An 18668-nucleotide genomic window follows, 5' to 3' on the forward strand; every position below is an offset into this window, starting at 1 on the left:
TAAGAAACTCCTGTTGAAGCTGTATCCAAATAGCCTGCATAGCAAACACTGCAGCAGCAAGCAGCAAATGCCTTGACTTGCTGGCTTCTTGTCACAATGGCTGGCTGGCTGGCTGGCTGGCTGAAATGACCTGAACTGAAAAGCCCAGCCACTGGCTGCTTGCTTGCTGCCTGAGTTTCATGGCAGCCCAGACGAGTCGGCTAGCAGAGAAAAAGTGGGCGGTTCCTATGCAAATAAGCAGACGAAGCCTGGTGCCGGAAAAAGAACTGGAAGCATGTGCCTTTTTGGCTGTTTGCTGGCCATGCGGGCCCCCCAGCAGTGTGTGCGGCTGCTTTTCTTTACTCCATAGAAAGTCTTTGGCTTTTGCATCCGTCGTCGTCGTCGCCGCCGCTGCTGCATAGACTCCCCGGAGCTGTGTCGGAAGGAGCGGAGGGACTGGAGGCATGCCTGCTGGGGGAGGAGGCGAGCGGGCAGCCAGCGGCTCCCTCTGCCCTTCTCCCTAAAGCGTAGCGCCCCCGGCCGTCGGGCGGCGCTCAGGCGGGGGCCCATTTCTGGTTATCGCTTCTCGGCCTTTTGGCTAAGATCAAGTGTAGTATCTGTTCTTATCAGTTTAATATCTGATACGTCCCCTATCTGGGGACCATATATTAAATGGATTTTTAGAACAGGGAGATGGAAGAAGAGCTTGCTCTGTCCACTCCACGCATTGACCTGGTATTGCAGTACCTCCAGGACCGGTGCACTTCCCTTTGGGGATATTTGGCTTGTATCAAAAAATAGAAACAAATGACTGTCTGACAGAAAAAAAACAAACATGCATTTTTGGCTCTTTCTTTTGCAAAGAAAGAAGAAGATGAAATGACGACAAAATAAAGCCTCCTTCTTTTTGCTGTGTCTTGTTTGCTCTTTTGCGTGGCTTCTTACTTTCTTTTCTTTTCAGCTCCTCCTCGCATGGAGCAGGAGTGCCGCCTGCTGCCTAGCCTAATTCAGTCCGAACGAGCAGATGCCTAAGAAACTCCTGTTGAAGCTGTATCCAAATAGCCTGCATAGCAAACACTGCAGCAGCAAGCAGCAAATGCCTTGACTTGCTGGCTTCTTGTCACAATGGCTGGCTGGCTGGCTGGCTGGCTGAAATGACCTGAACTGAAAAGCCCAGCCACTGGCTGCTTGCTTGCTGCCTGAGTTTCATGGCAGCCCAGACGAGTCGGCTAGCAGAGAAAAAGTGGGCGGTTCCTATGCAAATAAGCAGACGAAGCCTGGTGCCGGAAAAAGAACTGGAAGCATGTGCCTTTTTGGCTGTTTGCTGGCCATGCGGGCCCCCCAGCAGTGTGTGCGGCTGCTTTTCTTTACTCCATAGAAAGTCTTTGGCTTTTGCATCCGTCGTCGTCGTCGCCGCCGCTGCTGCATAGACTCCCCGGAGCTGTGTCGGAAGGAGCGGAGGGACTGGAGGCATGCCTGCTGGGGGAGGAGGCGAGCGGGCAGCCAGCGGCTCCCTCTGCCCTTCTCCCTAAAGCGTAGCGCCCCCGGCCGTCGGGCGGCGCTCAGGCGGGGGCCCATTTCTGGTTATCGCTTCTCGGCCTTTTGGCTAAGATCAAGTGTAGTATCTGTTCTTATCAGTTTAATATCTGATACGTCCCCTATCTGGGGACCATATATTAAATGGATTTTTAGAACAGGGAGATGGAAGAAGAGCTTGCTCTGTCCACTCCACGCATTGACCTGGTATTGCAGTACCTCCAGGACCGGTGCACTTCCCTTTGGGGATATTTGGCTTGTATCAAAAAATAGAAACAAATGACTGTCTGACAGAAAAAAAACAAACATGCATTTTTGGCTCTTTCTTTTGCAAAGAAAGAAGAAGATGAAATGACGACAAAATAAAGCCTCCTTCTTTTTGCTGTGTCTTGTTTGCTCTTTTGCGTGGCTTCTTACTTTCTTTTCTTTTCAGCTCCTCCTCGCATGGAGCAGGAGTGCCGCCTGCTGCCTAGCCTAATTCAGTCCGAACGAGCAGATGCCTAAGAAACTCCTGTTGAAGCTGTATCCAAATAGCCTGCATAGCAAACACTGCAGCAGCAAGCAGCAAATGCCTTGACTTGCTGGCTTCTTGTCACAATGGCTGGCTGGCTGGCTGGCTGGCTGAAATGACCTGAACTGAAAAGCCCAGCCACTGGCTGCTTGCTTGCTGCCTGAGTTTCATGGCAGCCCAGACGAGTCGGCTAGCAGAGAAAAAGTGGGCGGTTCCTATGCAAATAAGCAGACGAAGCCTGGTGCCGGAAAAAGAACTGGAAGCATGTGCCTTTTTGGCTGTTTGCTGGCCATGCGGGCCCCCCAGCAGTGTGTGCGGCTGCTTTTCTTTACTCCATAGAAAGTCTTTGGCTTTTGCATCCGTCGTCGTCGTCGCCGCCGCTGCTGCATAGACTCCCCGGAGCTGTGTCGGAAGGAGCGGAGGGACTGGAGGCATGCCTGCTGGGGGAGGAGGCGAGCGGGCAGCCAGCGGCTCCCTCTGCCCTTCTCCCTAAAGCGTAGCGCCCCCGGCCGTCGGGCGGCGCTCAGGCGGGGGCCCATTTCTGGTTATCGCTTCTCGGCCTTTTGGCTAAGATCAAGTGTAGTATCTGTTCTTATCAGTTTAATATCTGATACGTCCCCTATCTGGGGACCATATATTAAATGGATTTTTAGAACAGGGAGATGGAAGAAGAGCTTGCTCTGTCCACTCCACGCATTGACCTGGTATTGCAGTACCTCCAGGACCGGTGCACTTCCCTTTGGGGATATTTGGCTTGTATCAAAAAATAGAAACAAATGACTGTCTGACAGAAAAAAAACAAACATGCATTTTTGGCTCTTTCTTTTGCAAAGAAAGAAGAAGATGAAATGACGACAAAATAAAGCCTCCTTCTTTTTGCTGTGTCTTGTTTGCTCTTTTGCGTGGCTTCTTACTTTCTTTTCTTTTCAGCTCCTCCTCGCATGGAGCAGGAGTGCCGCCTGCTGCCTAGCCTAATTCAGTCCGAACGAGCAGATGCCTAAGAAACTCCTGTTGAAGCTGTATCCAAATAGCCTGCATAGCAAACACTGCAGCAGCAAGCAGCAAATGCCTTGACTTGCTGGCTTCTTGTCACAATGGCTGGCTGGCTGGCTGGCTGGCTGAAATGACCTGAACTGAAAAGCCCAGCCACTGGCTGCTTGCTTGCTGCCTGAGTTTCATGGCAGCCCAGACGAGTCGGCTAGCAGAGAAAAAGTGGGCGGTTCCTATGCAAATAAGCAGACGAAGCCTGGTGCCGGAAAAAGAACTGGAAGCATGTGCCTTTTTGGCTGTTTGCTGGCCATGCGGGCCCCCCAGCAGTGTGTGCGGCTGCTTTTCTTTACTCCATAGAAAGTCTTTGGCTTTTGCATCCGTCGTCGTCGTCGCCGCCGCTGCTGCATAGACTCCCCGGAGCTGTGTCGGAAGGAGCGGAGGGACTGGAGGCATGCCTGCTGGGGGAGGAGGCGAGCGGGCAGCCAGCGGCTCCCTCTGCCCTTCTCCCTAAAGCGTAGCGCCCCCGGCCGTCGGGCGGCGCTCAGGCGGGGGCCCATTTCTGGTTATCGCTTCTCGGCCTTTTGGCTAAGATCAAGTGTAGTATCTGTTCTTATCAGTTTAATATCTGATACGTCCCCTATCTGGGGACCATATATTAAATGGATTTTTAGAACAGGGAGATGGAAGAAGAGCTTGCTCTGTCCACTCCACGCATTGACCTGGTATTGCAGTACCTCCAGGACCGGTGCACTTCCCTTTGGGGATATTTGGCTTGTATCAAAAAATAGAAACAAATGACTGTCTGACAGAAAAAAAACAAACATGCATTTTTGGCTCTTTCTTTTGCAAAGAAAGAAGAAGATGAAATGACGACAAAATAAAGCCTCCTTCTTTTTGCTGTGTCTTGTTTGCTCTTTTGCGTGGCTTCTTACTTTCTTTTCTTTTCAGCTCCTCCTCGCATGGAGCAGGAGTGCCGCCTGCTGCCTAGCCTAATTCAGTCCGAACGAGCAGATGCCTAAGAAACTCCTGTTGAAGCTGTATCCAAATAGCCTGCATAGCAAACACTGCAGCAGCAAGCAGCAAATGCCTTGACTTGCTGGCTTCTTGTCACAATGGCTGGCTGGCTGGCTGGCTGGCTGAAATGACCTGAACTGAAAAGCCCAGCCACTGGCTGCTTGCTTGCTGCCTGAGTTTCATGGCAGCCCAGACGAGTCGGCTAGCAGAGAAAAAGTGGGCGGTTCCTATGCAAATAAGCAGACGAAGCCTGGTGCCGGAAAAAGAACTGGAAGCATGTGCCTTTTTGGCTGTTTGCTGGCCATGCGGGCCCCCCAGCAGTGTGTGCGGCTGCTTTTCTTTACTCCATAGAAAGTCTTTGGCTTTTGCATCCGTCGTCGTCGTCGCCGCCGCTGCTGCATAGACTCCCCGGAGCTGTGTCGGAAGGAGCGGAGGGACTGGAGGCATGCCTGCTGGGGGAGGAGGCGAGCGGGCAGCCAGCGGCTCCCTCTGCCCTTCTCCCTAAAGCGTAGCGCCCCCGGCCGTCGGGCGGCGCTCAGGCGGGGGCCCATTTCTGGTTATCGCTTCTCGGCCTTTTGGCTAAGATCAAGTGTAGTATCTGTTCTTATCAGTTTAATATCTGATACGTCCCCTATCTGGGGACCATATATTAAATGGATTTTTAGAACAGGGAGATGGAAGAAGAGCTTGCTCTGTCCACTCCACGCATTGACCTGGTATTGCAGTACCTCCAGGACCGGTGCACTTCCCTTTGGGGATATTTGGCTTGTATCAAAAAATAGAAACAAATGACTGTCTGACAGAAAAAAAACAAACATGCATTTTTGGCTCTTTCTTTTGCAAAGAAAGAAGAAGATGAAATGACGACAAAATAAAGCCTCCTTCTTTTTGCTGTGTCTTGTTTGCTCTTTTGCGTGGCTTCTTACTTTCTTTTCTTTTCAGCTCCTCCTCGCATGGAGCAGGAGTGCCGCCTGCTGCCTAGCCTAATTCAGTCCGAACGAGCAGATGCCTAAGAAACTCCTGTTGAAGCTGTATCCAAATAGCCTGCATAGCAAACACTGCAGCAGCAAGCAGCAAATGCCTTGACTTGCTGGCTTCTTGTCACAATGGCTGGCTGGCTGGCTGGCTGGCTGAAATGACCTGAACTGAAAAGCCCAGCCACTGGCTGCTTGCTTGCTGCCTGAGTTTCATGGCAGCCCAGACGAGTCGGCTAGCAGAGAAAAAGTGGGCGGTTCCTATGCAAATAAGCAGACGAAGCCTGGTGCCGGAAAAAGAACTGGAAGCATGTGCCTTTTTGGCTGTTTGCTGGCCATGCGGGCCCCCCAGCAGTGTGTGCGGCTGCTTTTCTTTACTCCATAGAAAGTCTTTGGCTTTTGCATCCGTCGTCGTCGTCGCCGCCGCTGCTGCATAGACTCCCCGGAGCTGTGTCGGAAGGAGCGGAGGGACTGGAGGCATGCCTGCTGGGGGAGGAGGCGAGCGGGCAGCCAGCGGCTCCCTCTGCCCTTCTCCCTAAAGCGTAGCGCCCCCGGCCGTCGGGCGGCGCTCAGGCGGGGGCCCATTTCTGGTTATCGCTTCTCGGCCTTTTGGCTAAGACCAAGTGTCTGGCTGAGAGGTGATTGCTGAGACTGTGCTCCCTTGGCCCTGGATCATCGCCCCTTTGGGGGCTTAAGATCCTTGCTGCTTTTGGGGGGGCACGCCATCTCGAGCGACGAGAGGTGATCATGAGTGAGCGAAAGTGAGGGGCCGGCGCCTTTGCCTTGTGGGATCGCCCGAAAGGGCTTAACCCACTTGCTGCAATTAGGGTGCCGCACCCGAGCTTATTCAAGGCGGACGATGGCGTACGGTGGCATGAAGAATACAGTCCGGTTCCTAGTCGAGGAAGCCGAGAGAGATCGCGTGAGACTGCAACATGTGGTGGAGAAAATTCTTGGGGAGATGCTGGAGCTGGATGCGTCTAAGGTGTACTGCCTCCAAGACTTCCCAAGGCAGGGTTTTTATGACCTGACCCTGATCTCGGATGCAGACTGCTGGAATGTTTATGAGATGTGCCGTGAGAAGAAGGATGATCCAAGGCTGACGGGAGTCAGCGTGGCCCCGAGTTTTATGCTGGAAGACAAACCGCTGGTTGTACACATGTACAATCCCTTTGTGCAGAGGGAAGACATTGCTTGTTTCCTGAGGAGATACTGTTCCCTGGTAAGGGGGGGAGAAGTGTTAAGGAATGCATATGGTTTCTTCAACGGAAAGCGGCGATTTTGGGTTCGTTTTAAGCCTGATCCAGATCGAGGAGGAGGAGTGATGCAACCGCCTGCAAGTTTTGCCATTGGTGGGGAAAGGGGTTTTCTAAACTACCCTGGCCAGCCTGTTTTCTGCAGGAATTGTCACAAATATGGACATACCAAAGAAGAGTGTGACAAAGTCGGGACTGTATGCCGCAATTGCGGAGAAGAAGGACACACAGCAACGGCCTGTCGAGTCCCAAAAAAGTGTGACTTGTGCGGGGAAAGAGGACATTTAGCACGGCAGTGCAAAAAAAAGCAGTCCTATGCCCAAACAGCAAGGGGTAGTGAGCCTGGAGATACCTCAGATTTTGTTGGACTTATCTTTAAGAAATTTCAGACAGAAGAAGGAAGAATGGACTTGCAGGAGGGGGGGATCTCAGAGGTAGAAGAAACCCCTGAGTTTCTACAAGGAGAACTGGTTGGTACTCAAAGTACAAATTGGGCAGAGAGAGTTGAGAATCAAGAAGAGGACGAAGCTCTAACAGAAAAAATGAATTTGTTTGAAAAAAAAGTGGGGGGTGTGAAGTTATGGGTAGATGTATTTCGCACAGAACGAAAGAATATAAGTAATGAGGAGTTAATTGGAGAATTAGAGGATATTATGAGTCGAAGATCTCATATGACGGTAGAAGAATATATGAATGTGAGAAAAGATCAGAGAAAGTGGTTGATTGAGGAGAAAGCTAGACAGGAAGGAGAAGCAATGCTAATGGAAGAGGCTAGTAAAGTTAAAGTTTTGGAGGAAGGGGTACAACAGAACATTGAAGTAAGTGAAGGAAGTGTGCATAGAGCTCTGGAAGCAATACAAGAAGCGGTGAGGGATTTAGAAAAAGGGCAAGAGGAAGAAGGGGAGGAAATGGAAGTAACAAATATGGAGAGGAAAGCTTCAAAACGTAAGCCAGAGAAGGGGGAGGTAGAGGAAATAGCTGGACCTAGTGAAACCAAACAGGATTTCTCAAATGCAAGGCGAGATAGCTTACAGGATATACCAAAAAGGAGGGTGATAGGGGCAACTAGAAGTGAGCCAGAAACCACATCAGTGAGTGAGTCAGATGAAAGTAAAATAACTCAGCAAGGAGACAAAAGTCAGATAGTTGTAGACACACAAACAAAAGAAAGCAAAAAGGAAAGCACAAGTAGTGAGGGGAGTGGACAAGAAGGTAGGACAGTAGCTCAGAGGACAGAAGAAAAAAAATTAATTGACGAAATGTGGGCGGAAATTGAGAAAATGAACAAAGAAAAAATAGATATAAAAATAATTAGGGAAAGAGTAAGTGAACAGATGACATTTAACAAATGGCCCAAAACAAATGAATTTTGGTGGGATATTCAAAAGTTTATTAAATGGGGAAACGAGTTTAAGAAATTAAAATATGAGGAAAAGAATTTAATGGCAAAAGGCACAGGGCTTAGTAAAACAAAAGAAAAAAATCTTCTAAGAATAAACAGAAGACTAGGGGAAATGAAAGAAGATTTGGAAAAAGAAGTGGAAGAGGGATTGTTAGAAAAAAATTAAGAAAGAAATAAGCTGAAAATCTGGGTTACAAGAAGGAAAAAAAAAAAAAAAAAAAAAAAAAAAAAAAAAAAAAAAAAAAAAAATTTTTGGTATGATAACTGATGGAATTTGATGTTTTTGGACTAGTGGGATATAGAAAAGTAGAAAAAAAATGGGAATGTGTTGTATTTTTTGATGTTTTTTGTTTAGTAGAATAATGGAAAATAGGAAAGTATGATAACTGATGGAACACAAGTTTTCTATTTTGATGTGTTTAGTGGGGTAATGGAAAAATAAGGGAAAATAGAAATGTAAATGAAATAGAATGGAAATAAAATAGAATTTATATGTAGAGGATGCTGTAAATGTATGGGATGTTTTTTTTGGGAAATTTAGAATATATTTGACTTGCTTTTGTGAAGTAACTGAGAAGTTTTGTTTGGAAAATTATGAAAGAATAATTTTTTATTATATAATTTTTGTTCAAAAAGAAAATGTAAAACAAAATGTTAAATTGTATATTTTTCAAATATGCAAAAAAAAAAAAAAAAAAAAAAAAAAAAAAAAAAATCTGTTCTTATCAGTTTAATATCTGATACGTCCCCTATCTGGGGACCATATATTAAATGGATTTTTAGAACAGGGAGATGGAAGAAGAGCTTGCTCTGTCCACTCCACGCATTGACCTGGTATTGCAGTACCTCCAGGACCGGTGCACTTCCCTTTGGGGATATTTGGCTTGTATCAAAAAATAGAAACAAATGACTGTCTGACAGAAAAAAAACAAACATGCATTTTTGGCTCTTTCTTTTGCAAAGAAAGAAGAAGATGAAATGACGACAAAATAAAGCCTCCTTCTTTTTGCTGTGTCTTGTTTGCTCTTTTGCGTGGCTTCTTACTTTCTTTTCTTTTCAGCTCCTCCTCGCATGGAGCAGGAGTGCCGCCTGCTGCCTAGCCTAATTCAGTCCGAACGAGCAGATGCCTAAGAAACTCCTGTTGAAGCTGTATCCAAATAGCCTGCATAGCAAACACTGCAGCAGCAAGCAGCAAATGCCTTGACTTGCTGGCTTCTTGTCACAATGGCTGGCTGGCTGGCTGGCTGGCTGAAATGACCTGAACTGAAAAGCCCAGCCACTGGCTGCTTGCTTGCTGCCTGAGTTTCATGGCAGCCCAGACGAGTCGGCTAGCAGAGAAAAAGTGGGCGGTTCCTATGCAAATAAGCAGACGAAGCCTGGTGCCGGAAAAAGAACTGGAAGCATGTGCCTTTTTGGCTGTTTGCTGGCCATGCGGGCCCCCCAGCAGTGTGTGCGGCTGCTTTTCTTTACTCCATAGAAAGTCTTTGGCTTTTGCATCCGTCGTCGTCGTCGCCGCCGCTGCTGCATAGACTCCCCGGAGCTGTGTCGGAAGGAGCGGAGGGACTGGAGGCATGCCTGCTGGGGGAGGAGGCGAGCGGGCAGCCAGCGGCTCCCTCTGCCCTTCTCCCTAAAGCGTAGCGCCCCCGGCCGTCGGGCGGCGCTCAGGCGGGGGCCCATTTCTGGTTATCGCTTCTCGGCCTTTTGGCTAAGATCAAGTGTAGTATCTGTTCTTATCAGTTTAATATCTGATACGTCCCCTATCTGGGGACCATATATTAAATGGATTTTTAGAACAGGGAGATGGAAGAAGAGCTTGCTCTGTCCACTCCACGCATTGACCTGGTATTGCAGTACCTCCAGGACCGGTGCACTTCCCTTTGGGGATATTTGGCTTGTATCAAAAAATAGAAACAAATGACTGTCTGACAGAAAAAAAACAAACATGCATTTTTGGCTCTTTCTTTTGCAAAGAAAGAAGAAGATGAAATGACGACAAAATAAAGCCTCCTTCTTTTTGCTGTGTCTTGTTTGCTCTTTTGCGTGGCTTCTTACTTTCTTTTCTTTTCAGCTCCTCCTCGCATGGAGCAGGAGTGCCGCCTGCTGCCTAGCCTAATTCAGTCCGAACGAGCAGATGCCTAAGAAACTCCTGTTGAAGCTGTATCCAAATAGCCTGCATAGCAAACACTGCAGCAGCAAGCAGCAAATGCCTTGACTTGCTGGCTTCTTGTCACAATGGCTGGCTGGCTGGCTGGCTGGCTGAAATGACCTGAACTGAAAAGCCCAGCCACTGGCTGCTTGCTTGCTGCCTGAGTTTCATGGCAGCCCAGACGAGTCGGCTAGCAGAGAAAAAGTGGGCGGTTCCTATGCAAATAAGCAGACGAAGCCTGGTGCCGGAAAAAGAACTGGAAGCATGTGCCTTTTTGGCTGTTTGCTGGCCATGCGGGCCCCCCAGCAGTGTGTGCGGCTGCTTTTCTTTACTCCATAGAAAGTCTTTGGCTTTTGCATCCGTCGTCGTCGTCGCCGCCGCTGCTGCATAGACTCCCCGGAGCTGTGTCGGAAGGAGCGGAGGGACTGGAGGCATGCCTGCTGGGGGAGGAGGCGAGCGGGCAGCCAGCGGCTCCCTCTGCCCTTCTCCCTAAAGCGTAGCGCCCCCGGCCGTCGGGCGGCGCTCAGGCGGGGGCCCATTTCTGGTTATCGCTTCTCGGCCTTTTGGCTAAGACCAAGTGTCGAAGTCAGAGGGCCAGCAGGGATAGTGCTTCCTCGGCCTTGCGGCATCGGCCCCTCAGGGGTCTTAAGCCGTATTGTAGCTATTGGGGAGGTACAACATCCTGTGCGATTCGGAGGGCGAGCACGAGACGGAGAGTAAGGGGCCGGCGCCTTGGCCTTGGGACATCGCCCGAAAGGGCTTAAGTCCCTTGCTGCTGTGGGGGCGCCGCACCCGAGCTTGAGAGCGGACAAGGAGAGCTGAGACAATGGCGTCTGGAGCTCATATGAGGAATACGCTTCGTTTCCTGGTAGCAGAGGCGGAGAGACAGCGAGTCAGCCTGACGTTTTTCGTGGAGACGATCCTGAATGGAGTGATCGGTTTGGCAGCAACAAAAGTGATGTGTCTGCAGGATTTCCAGAAACAAGGGATCTACGATCTGACCCTTTTTGAAGATGCGGATTGCCTGTGTGCCTACGAAAGGTGCAAAGAGATGGCTTTGGATGAGAACATGCGTGGAATCAGCTTGGGACCAAGTTTTATGCTGGAGATGAGACCAGTGGTGGTGCATATGTATAACCCCTATGCACGGAAAGAAGATATCTTTCTCTTTTTAAAGAGGTACTGCATGGAAGTGAGAGGGGGAGAAGAGTTGTATAACCCTTATAAAATGTACAATGGTAAGAGACGATATTGGGTGCGGTTCAAAGCAGACTCGACGGGGGTGGGGGGAGTGATGCACCCTCCGGCCAGCTTTAGTATTGCCGGAAACAGGGGTTTTCTTTTCTACCCAGGACAACCTACTTATTGTAGGAAATGTTTTCGTTATGGACACACAAGAGAAAAGTGTGAAAAGACTGAGGTGGTGTGTCGCAATTGCGGCGAGGAAGGCCATACGGCGGCCTATTGTAAGATCCCAAAGAAATGTGATGTGTGTGGGGTAAGAGGACATTTGGCACGACAGTGCAAGAAAAGGAGCTATGCTCAAGCTGTAGGAGGGGAGGACACGGATGTGGCAAGCCAAGAGGGAGAGGACCTGGAGAAAAAAGAGGAAGATTTTCTTTTGGACAATATTGCCCAAAGCTTTGTTGGGGGAAAGGGAGAGGGGGGTGAAGGTGGCCAGATCTTGATGGGGAATGGGGTGGCAGAGTCTCTGAGCATATCTGAGCAAAATTGGGCAGATAGTATGGAGGTTCAAGACACACAGAGTGAGGGAAGGAATGTTGGGGTAGAACAGCAGGAGGAGGGGATGGAGATTACAGTTGGGGGGAAAAAACCCCAAAAGCGTAAACAAGAAGTGGACAGTAGAGATGTGAAGGAAGGCCAAGGGGAGGAGGAGAAAGTGGGGCCTAGAGAAAAGGTAGAGAGGGTAGTAAAAAAAGATGGAAAAGATCTAACAAAAAAAATGGAGGAATTTGATAAGGCAGTAGGGGAGGTAGAGTTTTGGGTTAAAATATTTAGGAAGCAACATAAAGGGAGTTCAGAGCAACAAATGATACAGAGTTTGGATAAATTAATGAGTCAAAGGAAAAATATTACTAAAGAGAAATATGAGGAATTGAAAACAGAAGGTTTGCAGTGGGTGGAGGTAAAGGAGGGTAGAGCAGACTTTAAAGGAGAAGAGGAGGAATATATACTAGGAGAAACTGAGGAAATTAGTGAGGAGGAAGTACAAGATTTCGTGAAGCTTACAGAAGTGACAGTGGTGGAAGAGACCCTGGAAGACAGGCAGGAAGAAGGATCGTATAAAATTATAGAAACAATACAAAAGGCGGTGGGGGACTTAGGGAAAGGACAGAAAGAAATAGAAATAGCAAGTATGGAGGTAAAACCTTTAACCTCAGAAGATAAGGCAAGAGAAGGGAAAGAGGCAAAGGAAGATGTTCTAGAAGAAGGAAAAAAGGATGACGTTATAGGTTTTCCTGCCATATTCAAAACGCAAAGTCAGGAAGGAATAGGAACAAGTGCAAATGAGAAAGAGGGGGAGTTAAGCACCTCTTTTGAAAGTGTAAGCAGAGGAAAAGGGAAAAATAAAAAAAGCAGAATTGTTGTGAGTATAGAAGAAAGAGAAGAGCAGGGAAGACTAAGAGCAATAGGGAAAATATGGACCTATGAGGATTGTGTTAAAAGATGGGAAGGAAAGTACAACAAGCATTTGGATAAATGGATAAAAGAGAAGAAAGAAATAGTAGGAAAGGATACTTCGGAGAAAAGCAGAGAAAAAGCAAAAGCTGCAGAGCATGCTGTAAATAAAGAATTAGAAAACTGTGAAAGGGTAGTGGAGCGAGAAATGAAAGGATATAGTGACTCGGATAGTTGTAGTGAGGAAGAAGAGGAGATGGACCAAGGCAAAGAGGTGGATCTAAGGAAAGTTGGGGGGACAAGTAGGAGCGAAAGCGAAGAAGGAAGCTCTAGTAAGATGGAAGCTATAGAGACAGGGGGATCCGTAAAAGAAGTTTCAAAACAGGAGACAGTAAGGAAAACTGAGGGGAAAATGATGGTAGAACAAAAGAAAATTGTAGAAGTATGTAGTCAGATAGTTGGGGGAAAAAAGAAAGTGAGACCTAGTGAAGTGAGTGAGGGAAAAGTAGCGGAAGAAAAGTTAAAGGAAAAAATAGCTGAAGTGACAGAGAAAATAGGAAAAAGGGAAAATGGGGAGGAGGCCGGGGGGTTCTGGACACGTTTTTGGAGAGAGATCAATCCAACTGCAAGTACAGAGCAGTTAATAGACCTTTTAGAGTCAATAATAGTAATGAGAACAGAAAGGACAGAGGAAGAGTTTAGGGCATACGAACCTATATATAGAACGGTAATGAGTCAACAGAGGAGGGAAAAAAGAAGAAGCACAGAAATCATAAGATAAAATAGTAAAGTTTTGAGGAATTAAGAGAGAGAGGAAGGAATAGGAGAAAAGAAGGTCCTTTTTGAATAAGGTGTGGTAAAGTTTTGATTTAGAAAATATGTATATTATTATTGTGTGGTTTTCTATGTTTTGAAAAGTGGAAAAATGTAAAACTTTAAACTATGTTTGAATAAAAACATTTAAAAACAAAAAAAAATCTGTTCTTATCAGTTTAATATCTGATACGTCCCCTATCTGGGGACCATATATTAAATGGATTTTTAGAACAGGGAGATGGAAGAAGAGCTTGCTCTGTCCACTCCACGCATTGACCTGGTATTGCAGTACCTCCAGGACCGGTGCACTTCCCTTTGGGGATATTTGGCTTGTATCAAAAAATAGAAACAAATGACTGTCTGACAGAAAAAAAACAAACATGCATTTTTGGCTCTTTCTTTTGCAAAGAAAGAAGAAGATGAAATGACGACAAAATAAAGCCTCCTTCTTTTTGCTGTGTCTTGTTTGCTCTTTTGCGTGGCTTCTTACTTTCTTTTCTTTTCAGCTCCTCCTCGCATGGAGCAGGAGTGCCGCCTGCTGCCTAGCCTAATTCAGTCCGAACGAGCAGATGCCTAAGAAACTCCTGTTGAAGCTGTATCCAAATAGCCTGCATAGCAAACACTGCAGCAGCAAGCAGCAAATGCCTTGACTTGCTGGCTTCTTGTCACAATGGCTGGCTGGCTGGCTGGCTGGCTGAAATGACCTGAACTGAAAAGCCCAGCCACTGGCTGCTTGCTTGCTGCCTGAGTTTCATGGCAGCCCAGACGAGTCGGCTAGCAGAGAAAAAGTGGGCGGTTCCTATGCAAATAAGCAGACGAAGCCTGGTGCCGGAAAAAGAACTGGAAGCATGTGCCTTTTTGGCTGTTTGCTGGCCATGCGGGCCCCCCAGCAGTGTGTGCGGCTGCTTTTCTTTACTCCATAGAAAGTCTTTGGCTTTTGCATCCGTCGTCGTCGTCGCCGCCGCTGCTGCATAGACTCCCCGGAGCTGTGTCGGAAGGAGCGGAGGGACTGGAGGCATGCCTGCTGGGGGAGGAGGCGAGCGGGCAGCCAGCGGCTCCCTCTGCCCTTCTCCCTAAAGCGTAGCGCCCCCGGCCGTCGGGCGGCGCTCAGGCGGGGGCCCATTTCTGGTTATCGCTTCTCGGCCTTTTGGCTAAGATCAAGTGTAGTATCTGTTCTTATCAGTTTAATATCTGATACGTCCCCTATCTGGGGACCATATATTAAATGGATTTTTAGAACAGGGAGATGGAAGAAGAGCTTGCTCTGTCCACTCCACGCATTGACCTGGTATTGCAGTACCTCCAGGACCGGTGCACTTCCCTTTGGGGATATTTGGCTTGTATCAAAAAATAGAAACAAATGACTGTCTGACAGAAAAAAAACAAACATGCATTTTTGGCTCTTTCTTTTGCAAAGAAAGAAGAAGATGAAATGACGACAAAATAAAGCCTCCTTCTTTTTGCTGTGTCTTGTTTGCTCTTTTGCGTGGCTTCTTACTTTCTTTTCTTTTCAGCTCCTCCTCGCATGGAGCAGGAGTGCCGCCTGCTGCCTAGCCTAATTCAGTCCGAACGAGCAGATGCCTAAGAAACTCCTGTTGAAGCTGTATCCAAATAGCCTGCATAGCAAACACTGCAGCAGCAAGCAGCAAATGCCTTGACTTGCTGGCTTCTTGTCACAATGGCTGGCTGGCTGGCTGGCTGGCTGAAATGACCTGAACTGAAAAGCCCAGCCACTGGCTGCTTGCTTGCTGCCTGAGTTTCATGGCAGCCCAGACGAGTCGGCTAGCAGAGAAAAAGTGGGCGGTTCCTATGCAAATAAGCAGACGAAGCCTGGTGCCGGAAAAAGAACTGGAAGCATGTGCCTTTTTGGCTGTTTGCTGGCCATGCGGGCCCCCCAGCAGTGTGTGCGGCTGCTTTTCTTTACTCCATAGAAAGTCTTTGGCTTTTGCATCCGTCGTCGTCGTCGCCGCCGCTGCTGCATAGACTCCCCGGAGCTGTGTCGGAAGGAGCGGAGGGACTGGAGGCATGCCTGCTGGGGGAGGAGGCGAGCGGGCAGCCAGCGGCTCCCTCTGCCCTTCTCCCTAAAGCGTAGCGCCCCCGGCCGTCGGGCGGCGCTCAGGCGGGGGCCCATTTCTGGTTATCGCTTCTCGGCCTTTTGGCTAAGATCAAGTGTAGTATCTGTTCTTATCAGTTTAATATCTGATACGTCCCCTATCTGGGGACCATATATTAAATGGATTTTTAGAACAGGGAGATGGAAGAAGAGCTTGCTCTGTCCACTCCACGCATTGACCTGGTATTGCAGTACCTCCAGGACCGGTGCACTTCCCTTTGGGGATATTTGGCTTGTATCAAAAAATAGAAACAAATGACTGTCTGACAGAAAAAAAACAAACATGCATTTTTGGCTCTTTCTTTTGCAAAGAAAGAAGAAGATGAAATGACGACAAAATAAAGCCTCCTTCTTTTTGCTGTGTCTTGTTTGCTCTTTTGCGTGGCTTCTTACTTTCTTTTCTTTTCAGCTCCTCCTCGCATGGAGCAGGAGTGCCGCCTGCTGCCTAGCCTAATTCAGTCCGAACGAGCAGATGCCTAAGAAACTCCTGTTGAAGCTGTATCCAAATAGCCTGCATAGCAAACACTGCAGCAGCAAGCAGCAAATGCCTTGACTTGCTGGCTTCTTGTCACAATGGCTGGCTGGCTGGCTGGCTGGCTGAAATGACCTGAACTGAAAAGCCCAGCCACTGGCTGCTTGCTTGCTGCCTGAGTTTCATGGCAGCCCAGACGAGTCGGCTAGCAGAGAAAAAGTGGGCGGTTCCTATGCAAATAAGCAGACGAAGCCTGGTGCCGGAAAAAGAACTGGAAGCATGTGCCTTTTTGGCTGTTTGCTGGCCATGCGGGCCCCCCAGCAGTGTGTGCGGCTGCTTTTCTTTACTCCATAGAAAGTCTTTGGCTTTTGCATCCGTCGTCGTCGTCGCCGCCGCTGCTGCATAGACTCCCCGGAGCTGTGTCGGAAGGAGCGGAGGGACTGGAGGCATGCCTGCTGGGGGAGGAGGCGAGCGGGCAGCCAGCGGCTCCCTCTGCCCTTCTCCCTAAAGCGTAGCGCCCCCGGCCGTCGGGCGGCGCTCAGGCGGGGGCCCATTTCTGGTTATCGCTTCTCGGCCTTTTGGCTAAGATCAAGTGTAGTATCTGTTCTTATCAGTTTAATATCTGATACGTCCCCTATCTGGGGACCATATATTAAATGGATTTTTAGAACAGGGAGATGGAAGAAGAGCTTGCTCTGTCCACTCCACGCATTGACCTGGTATTGCAGTACCTCCAGGACCGGTGCACTTCCCTTTGGGGATATTTGGCTTGTATCAAAAAATAGAAACAAATGACTGTCTGACAGAAAAAAAACAAACATGCATTTTTGGCTCTTTCTTTTGCAAAGAAAGAAGAAGATGAAATGACGACAAAATAAAGCCTCCTTCTTTTTGCTGTGTCTTGTTTGCTCTTTTGCGTGGCTTCTTACTTTCTTTTCTTTTCAGCTCCTCCTCGCATGGAGCAGGAGTGCCGCCTGCTGCCTAGCCTAATTCAGTCCGAACGAGCAGATGCCTAAGAAACTCCTGTTGAAGCTGTATCCAAATAGCCTGCATAGCAAACACTGCAGCAGCAAGCAGCAAATGCCTTGACTTGCTGGCTTCTTGTCACAATGGCTGGCTGGCTGGCTGGCTGGCTGAAATGACCTGAACTGAAAAGCCCAGCCACTGGCTGCTTGCTTGCTGCCTGAGTTTCATGGCAGCCCAGACGAGTCGGCTAGCAGAGAAAAAGTGGGCGGTTCCTATGCAAATAAGCAGACGAAGCCTGGTGCCGGAAAAAGAACTGGAAGCATGTGCCTTTTTGGCTGTTTGCTGGCCATGCGGGCCCCCCAGCAGTGTGTGCGGCTGCTTTTCTTTACTCCATAGAAAGTCTTTGGCTTTTGCATCCGTCGTCGTCGTCGCCGCCGCTGCTGCATAGACTCCCCGGAGCTGTGTCGGAAGGAGCGGAGGGACTGGAGGCATGCCTGCTGGGGGAGGAGGCGAGCGGGCAGCCAGCGGCTCCCTCTGCCCTTCTCCCTAAAGCGTAGCGCCCCCGGCCGTCGGGCGGCGCTCAGGCGGGGGCCCATTTCTGGTTATCGCTTCTCGGCCTTTTGGCTCAGATCATTGTGTCTGAGTCAGGGGCTTAGCTGGGACTGTGCCCCCTTGGCCCTGGATCATCGCCCCTTCGGGGGCTTAAGATCCTTGCTGCTTTTGGGGGGGCACGCTATCTCGAGCGACGAGGAGTGATCGGGAGCAGAGAGAGCGAAGGGCCGGCACCTTGGCCTTGAGACATCGCCTTACCGGCTTAAGTCTCATGCTGCTTTAGGGGTGCCGCACCTAAGCCTGACAAGATGGAGACGGGTGTTCAGATGAGGAACACGCTGCGGTTGGAGGTCGCTGAGACGGAGAGAGACCGCGTGGATCTGCGCTTTATCGTGGAAGAGCTGCTGCAGAAAAAGGCAGAGTTGGATGTGAAGTGCATGCTGTGCCTGCAGGATTTCCAACGGCAAGGGATATATGACGTGACGTTTCAAGAGGATGGAGATTGCCAGAACGCCTTCGAAAGGTTAAAGAAATTGGTGTGTGAACCAGAGATGCAAGGCATCAAGCTAATTCCTAGCTTTCTGATGGGGGAAAGACCTTTAACGGTGCATATGTACAATCCCTATGTGAGAAAGGACGATATTTGGATGTTCCTGAACCAATATTGTACCATGATTAAAGGAGGAGTTGAGCTACGGAATGCATACGGGATTTATAATGGAAAAAGAAGATATTGGGTGCGCTTCAGACCGGACCCAGCAAGAGAAGGAGGTGTGAAATACCCCCCTGCGGTTTTCAGTATTGGGGGGAACCGTGGATTTCTTTTTTACCCGGGACAAGCAAAGTATTGCAGGAAATGTTATAAATACGGACATACTCAAGAAGAATGCAATAAGTCAGAAAAGGTGTGTCGGAATTGTGGGGAAGAGGGACACACAGCTGGAAGATGTGCCCGCCCCAAGAAATGTGACTTTTGTGAAGAACAAGGCCATTTAGCCTGGCAATGTAGAAAAAGTAGAAATACTTTTGCACAGGTAGTAGGGGGCAATGTGGGGGGGAAAGACCTAGAATTTACGGGACTTATCTTTGATCCCAAAGCAACAAAAGGCAGTGAGGAGGAAAGTGTCTCAGAGTTAGGTGGGCATATCCGAAGGGAGGGGCAAAAGGAGGAGGGAGGGATGGACCTACAGGAGGGAGGTTTTCCAGAAGTAGAGGAAACCCCTGAGGTCTTGCAAGAAGGAAAAGGGGAAGCCCTGGGCACTCAGGAGGGAAAGTGGGCGGAGAGAGTGGAGGCACAGGAG

At 48.8% G+C, this 18668-nt stretch overlaps 9 non-coding genes and 2 pseudogenes across 9 annotated transcripts; all 11 read left to right on the forward strand.

The window, feature by feature from the left end:
• The first annotated feature begins 557 nt into the window (after window positions 1-557).
• Window positions 558-748, forward strand: LOC142500655 (U2 spliceosomal RNA). Its single transcript, XR_012803189.1, has one exon. It is a non-coding gene; the product is annotated as a U2 spliceosomal RNA (small nuclear RNA).
• Window positions 749-1565: 817 nt separating this feature from the next.
• LOC142500656 (U2 spliceosomal RNA) lies at window positions 1566-1756 on the forward strand. Its single transcript, XR_012803190.1, has one exon. It is a non-coding gene; the product is annotated as a U2 spliceosomal RNA (small nuclear RNA).
• An 817-nt stretch (window positions 1757-2573) lies between these two features.
• On the forward strand, window positions 2574-2764 carry LOC142500657 (U2 spliceosomal RNA). The gene has a single exon (XR_012803191.1). It is a non-coding gene; the product is annotated as a U2 spliceosomal RNA (small nuclear RNA).
• Window positions 2765-3581: 817 nt separating this feature from the next.
• Window positions 3582-3772, forward strand: LOC142500658 (U2 spliceosomal RNA). Its single transcript, XR_012803192.1, has one exon. It is a non-coding gene; the product is annotated as a U2 spliceosomal RNA (small nuclear RNA).
• Window positions 3773-4589: 817 nt separating this feature from the next.
• On the forward strand, window positions 4590-4780 carry LOC142500659 (U2 spliceosomal RNA). Its single transcript, XR_012803193.1, has one exon. It is a non-coding gene; the product is annotated as a U2 spliceosomal RNA (small nuclear RNA).
• Window positions 4781-8325: 3545 nt separating this feature from the next.
• On the forward strand, window positions 8326-8530 carry LOC142500217 (U2 spliceosomal RNA; annotated as a pseudogene).
• An 817-nt stretch (window positions 8531-9347) lies between these two features.
• LOC142500661 (U2 spliceosomal RNA) lies at window positions 9348-9538 on the forward strand. The gene has a single exon (XR_012803194.1). It is a non-coding gene; the product is annotated as a U2 spliceosomal RNA (small nuclear RNA).
• Window positions 9539-13401: 3863 nt separating this feature from the next.
• Window positions 13402-13578, forward strand: LOC142500096 (U2 spliceosomal RNA; annotated as a pseudogene).
• An 817-nt stretch (window positions 13579-14395) lies between these two features.
• On the forward strand, window positions 14396-14586 carry LOC142500662 (U2 spliceosomal RNA). The gene has a single exon (XR_012803195.1). It is a non-coding gene; the product is annotated as a U2 spliceosomal RNA (small nuclear RNA).
• Window positions 14587-15403: 817 nt separating this feature from the next.
• Window positions 15404-15594, forward strand: LOC142500663 (U2 spliceosomal RNA). Its single transcript, XR_012803196.1, has one exon. It is a non-coding gene; the product is annotated as a U2 spliceosomal RNA (small nuclear RNA).
• An 817-nt stretch (window positions 15595-16411) lies between these two features.
• On the forward strand, window positions 16412-16602 carry LOC142500664 (U2 spliceosomal RNA). The gene has a single exon (XR_012803197.1). It is a non-coding gene; the product is annotated as a U2 spliceosomal RNA (small nuclear RNA).
• The last annotated feature ends 2066 nt before the right edge of the window (window positions 16603-18668 follow it).

This window comes from Ascaphus truei, chromosome 7, assembly GCF_040206685.1.
Source record: "Ascaphus truei isolate aAscTru1 chromosome 7, aAscTru1.hap1, whole genome shotgun sequence".
Lineage (NCBI taxonomy): Eukaryota > Metazoa > Chordata > Amphibia > Anura > Ascaphidae > Ascaphus > Ascaphus truei.